Below are 6,000 nucleotides of genomic sequence, written 5' to 3' on the forward strand. Positions count from 1 at the left end.
TAACATATAAAGCTTGAGATATGAATACATGTAGTATGTAAATATGAGTATTATTTATTCTTTATAAGTTTCTTAAATTATAAATTTAAGTATTATAAAATAATACACAACATATAAATATATACACATGATATTTCTCAGCAGGCAGTGGTCTCAAAATGTTGCCAAAAATTGTTAAAATTCAGGAATATTTGTTGCTCAGAATCTGTAGAACAAAGCTAAGTAAATGAAAAAGTAAACGAAAAAGACTTTGTTTTAGTCTGCAGTAATCTGCAGATCTTGGTAGAATAAGGTTAAGAAAATGCATCCAGTCATATTTTAAATTTCACAGATATACACTACTGCAGTATACACTGAATGTCTACTATATGTATAGAATATGCTTAAGTGCCAAGGGATATGGAGGTAAACAAACAAAAATTCATATCTTGATGAACTTTACAGTCTTGAGGCAAAAATATAACCAACCTGTACCTGTTTATTTAAGGAAGCAAACATATACTGCTTTCATGATTAGTAGGTAAATAGTGGTATATACCATGGAGGAAATAAAATGAAGTAGGTAGAGAAAAGGATATGAATTGCTTAAATAATGACTCTTGGTTTAAAAAGCAAATACCTTCTACTCTATGGAATACAACTCAGCTATTAAAATGAAAGAAATTCGACCGTTGTTTAAAAAAATGGTCCCAAGTTAGGGACCTTTATGCTCAGTGAAATAAGCCAATCCCTAAAAGACAAATATCATATGCTCTCTCTGATATAAGGTAATTTTCATGCAAAATACAAGATCAATAGATATAGTTAAGCATGTACATACATATATTTATCTAGAGAATCTGTATAATGGAAGAAAATATATCATGAAGTGGAGATACATTGCAGTAGACATCTCTATTTCTGAATAAAAGATGGACTTCCAATGAAACTTTTATATATCTTGACAATAGGATGCTGGACTTTCTACCATTGTCTATACTTACAATGTCAGGATACACTTAAATAGCAGACTGATGGACTTCTGCCTGTAGTTGAGGAACTAAACTATTGTTACAATATAGGGGAAAACAGTGGAGGGGAGAAGGTGGAATGGGAAATCCCTGAGCCTGAAGAATGATATCATGGAAAATAAAGAATTTTTTTTAAAAAAGCAAGTACCTTTTTTTTTCTTTTGCTTAAAAATTGTCTTTTGCTAGTTTTACTAAAGACACAGTGGTTTCTCAGCAGATTTTTTTCTGAGTTCAGAAGGCTTTCTATTAAGGTCCATAAAATAAAATATTTTAGGCTTTGGGGACCAAATGATCTCTGTTGCAACCACCCAGTGCCTTTGCCACAGCAATAAAATAGCCACACAACAGAATTTGCATGTGGCCTTAATCAAGCTTTATTTATGCACTAAAGTTTGAATTTTACATAATCTTCGTGTGTCATAAATTATTGTTTTAAATGTTTTAAATCATTTACAAATGTAAAAACCATTCCTGGTTTACAGCCAATGAAAAATGGGCATTAAGCCAATACTTGCAAATCCCTAGCGCATACAACTAAGTGGCTTACTGAATTTTTTATGTATTTTTATAAATCAAGAAGTCAAAAGAATTACAAGACTAGTATAAGTATTATTGAAATGCAAAGATCCAGTACCATCAATAACAGTTACAAAACTCTCCAATAACTTTCAAGCAAGACATTAATTTTATATGACAATGGTACTTATATTTCTGATATAATAAAATATTAAAGATAATGGTATAACCATTTAAATAAATCATGCTAAATCTTGGAACACCTCAGTGAATAAAAAGAATCCATTGCAACTACTTCAAACAATGTAGATGCCCTATAAATTTTATTTGATGAACTCAACTGTATTCTCTAATAGCTTATTTCATCTGCATTGATGTTTAATTATCATTTCCATCCCAATAAGACCCAAATTTAAATATCCAGCTTCAATCTTCCCACTGAATCCCACAATTCTAAGTGCCACATAGAAATCTACACTTGGTTATGTTGTTATCACCTGAAATAGTGTTTTCTTCACTATGTAGATCTTTTGCTTCTTCTCTACATTTCAGGATTACGTTAATAATACCTGCATTATCTAGTGCCATGCAATGACACTTTAAGATAGAAAATAGCGTATTAACTACAGTTTTGCTTCTCCCTAGAATTCACTTTTTTCCCTTCTTTCTTTTCCCCTCACCTATTATCTCCCCCCAAAGTCGTTAAGCCATCTTGTGTTCATTGCTTTAAATGGAAGTCAAGATGTGGTCAAAAAAAGAGAATAAATAAATATATTTTTCTGTCTTCTAAGGCACTTGGGGAAATGAAAAATCTTCTAGCCAACAAAAAGGGATTCCACTCTAATTTCATCTACCCATACTTTGCTCCCATACTAGAAAGGCTTCTTTGGGAAGAATGGAAATGGGACCAAGAACAGAGCTAAATTTGAAGGAACCAAAGAGACGGAAATTGCAGGGCCCTATCTGTGTGAAGTGCATTGCTTGAATGCCTAAAGCCCGTTGTGTTGCATGCAGACCAAAAGATCTAGAATACAGACAGATTTCTGCCTGGTTGTTCATGCTAGGGGCTTTATTTGAACAGTAGTCATCTCCCTGCTGAAGACCTCTCTGCTAGAAGGATGCCTATCCATGCCCATAGCTTTAGCTGGTTCACAGCCACTTTGCCCCATGTAGATAGCCATCCATGTAACCTTCCTGGACTCTAAGCTGGGATGTACTGGACCATGGATACTTTCTGGCAGTAACAGTAATGGCATTTACAGTGGTGAAAATACTAGGTGAGAAAAACAGCCCCCGTCGCTGGTAACCACTAAGCTGACTTTTTATATCACAGATGAGTTTTATGTGTCGTTGGAATCTTAGGGTGTGCTTTTTCATATCATCTTGTTGCATGTGGTCATAGTATATGAATTCTCAATACTGACACAGTATTGGGCATACATCCCTATTTGTTTATTCATTCAACTATTCATGAACATTTGAGTAGTTTATGGCTTAAATGCTGCTTTTCTCCTAAAACTCATGTTTTTTTTTAAATTTATTTTATTGTATTGTTGTTGACAATCTTTACATAGTTAATTATGGTTAAGAAAAAAAGGTTCAGGGGGTATAGGGAAGTGGGTAATACTATTATGTCCATATTGCTAAAACTCATATGTTAATAACCCTATGTCCATTGCAACAGTATTAGGACATGGGGGCTTCTGGAAGTGATAAAATCATGGAATGGGATAAATGGAATTAATATTCTTTTTTAAAAATTATTCTTTATTTTTACTGGAAAGTCAGATATACAGAGAGGAGGAGAGACAGAATAGAAGATCTTCTTTCTGCTGGTTCACTCCCCAAGTGGCCAGAACGGCCAGAGCGGAGCCATTCCAAAGCCAGAAACCAGGAGCATCTTCTGGGTCTCCCACACAGTTGCACAGTCTCAAGGCTTTGGGCCATCCTCGATTGCTTTCCCAGGCCACAAGCAGGATAGAAGTGGGGCTGTCGGCATTAGGACTCGTGCCCAGATGGGATCCTGGCACATACAAGGTGAGGACTTTAGCCAGTAGGCTACTGCGCCGGGCCCTGGAATTAGTATTCTTATAGAAGAGGCTTGAATGAGTTCCCTGAACCATTCTACCATGCAAGGACACAGCAAGAAGGCATTTTCCATTGAGCAGAGAGCCCTCACCAAACATTGAATCTACTAGTACTTTTATCGTGGACTTCCCAGCCTTCAGAGAAATGGCCGTTTACTTTTTGCTCCACAAATTACCAAATCTAAAGAATGTTGGTATAGCAGCAAAACTAAGGTTGTTTTCCACTTAGCAAACACAGTAACAGCTGCCCCCCAGCACATGCATGCACACAACCCACCCACCCACACACACACTACAAAGGTTGAACATGAAGGGCGTATCCATGGGTGAAGTAGATCTTAATCAGTAAGATCTACTCACACCTTTTGCTCTAACACCTGACTCCACTTTTTCATTCTCACTACTAAAATCCCTCACCATATATCTCCACTCATAGTAAGTTTGTGGCGGACAGGAAAGCTCTTAATTCTTTGGATAGTTCAAATGGCATAAACTTAATATGTGTTCAGGACTATTATATAATCATAATCACTGTTATCAAAGTGATCACTAACAGCTTTTAATGTAGAAATACAACTGGCAAAGCAGGTTAAGCCTCTGCCTGTGATGCCAGCATCCCTTAAGGGCATCAATTCAAGTTCAGCCTTTTCTACCTTCCCATCCAGCTCCCTGTGAATGGCATGGGAAGGCAACAGAGGATGGCCCAAGTCCTTAGGCCACTGTACCCACATGAGGGACATGGAAGAAGCTCCAGATTTTGGATTGGCTCAGTTCCAGCTGCTGTGACCATTTGAAAGGTGAACCAATAGAGAGAAGATCTCTCTGTAACTCTGGCTTTCAAATAAAAGTAAGTAAGTTGCAGGAGGTGGATTTACCCACTACACTACAACACTGTCTCCCAGGGTCTTAACATTTTTTAAGCATCCTGTTTTATGTATTCTTAAGGTCCAACTCCTTAATATTAAATGAGCCTAGCATTATTAAATACATCTCCATCTTTTTCTTGCAAGATGCACTAAGGGAGATGATGTAGAAATAGAAACAAAAAGCTAAGAGACAGGTTCTGGTGGACTATTTTGAACACAGGACCCATCAACTCATAGCTTTAATGTCACCAGAAATACTAAAAAGTGTAATTTAGCATAATTACCCATGAGAGTAACAGTAATGTAATAATGTAGTGCTTTTTAATCAGCTCACTGTGTATATTAATTCCTCTGATCTTTAGAACCTTATGAGTTAAGTAAATAGTATCAGTACTCCCATTTTACACATAAGGAGGGAGGTGCAGAGTGGTTAAGTAACATATTCATGGTCATACAGTTTGTAAAATGGTAGAGCTGAAATGTTAATCCAGGCAACCCAAGTCAGTGATGATACAGAATAACAGTCTTGCTGGAAGACAAGGTGGGGAGTTTCTTCCTTCAGATGGCGTGAGAGTGCTACAATTAAAGTGAACTACATAAAATTAAACTATCTGTAAGCAAATGTAAATAGATTTTAAGGATCTTCCATCTGCTGGTTTACTCCCCAAGTGGCCACAAGAGCCAGAGCTGAGCCAACCCAAAGCCAGGAACCTGGAGTGTCTTCTGGGTGTGTCACGCGAGTGCAGGGTCCTAAGGCTTTGGCCTGTCCTCCACTGCTTTCCCAGGCCACAAGCTGGGAGATGGATGGGAAGTGGAGCAGCCAGTAAAAGAACTGGCTGGCACTCATATGGGATCCCAGAGCATGCAAGGTGAGGACATTAGCCACTAGGCTACTGGGTCCTGGCTTCACATTCTTACACACTATTGGTGTTGCCCTTTTCATGTTTGCTATTTGACTGGAAAGGCAGTATTATGCAGTGTGAATCCTTCTAATGAATGGGAAAGTTGAATACTCCTTGGTATGTTAATTGGACATTGGAACATCTTTTGTAAAATTCTTGCTTCAAATCTTCTATTTAAGCCAAGTGTTACTTTTGAGATCAGCAGAATGTCATAATTTACTAAACAAATGAGTTCTCTGTGGTAGTGTCAATACCCATGAGCAAAAGAACATTTGTAAGAATAAAAAGAAGAAAGAAAAGACAGAACTAATAGGAATATGGTTAGATGCCACTTCTAATTCCAGAAATATTCTGAAAAAAAGAAATAAGAAAAGTCTTAAGGTAAAAGGAATCTTAAAGTAGCAAATAGATGGGAAAAGGGACAGGGCATTGTGAAGAGAATGCATGTGGGCAATATTTACTTCTTTTGCATTGATAGGAAATAAAACACACACAGGAAATAGCTTGGGAATTATGTTAGCCTTAGTTATTGTTCAGAAAGTTGATTCTCAGGAAAAGAAGCACAGATGGGCTTTGCCCATTATATATAGTGCTAGCATCCAGGGTAATTCTGTGCTTG

This window comes from Ochotona princeps, chromosome X, assembly GCF_030435755.1.
Source record: "Ochotona princeps isolate mOchPri1 chromosome X, mOchPri1.hap1, whole genome shotgun sequence".
NCBI classification, from domain to species: Eukaryota; Metazoa; Chordata; class Mammalia; order Lagomorpha; family Ochotonidae; genus Ochotona; species Ochotona princeps.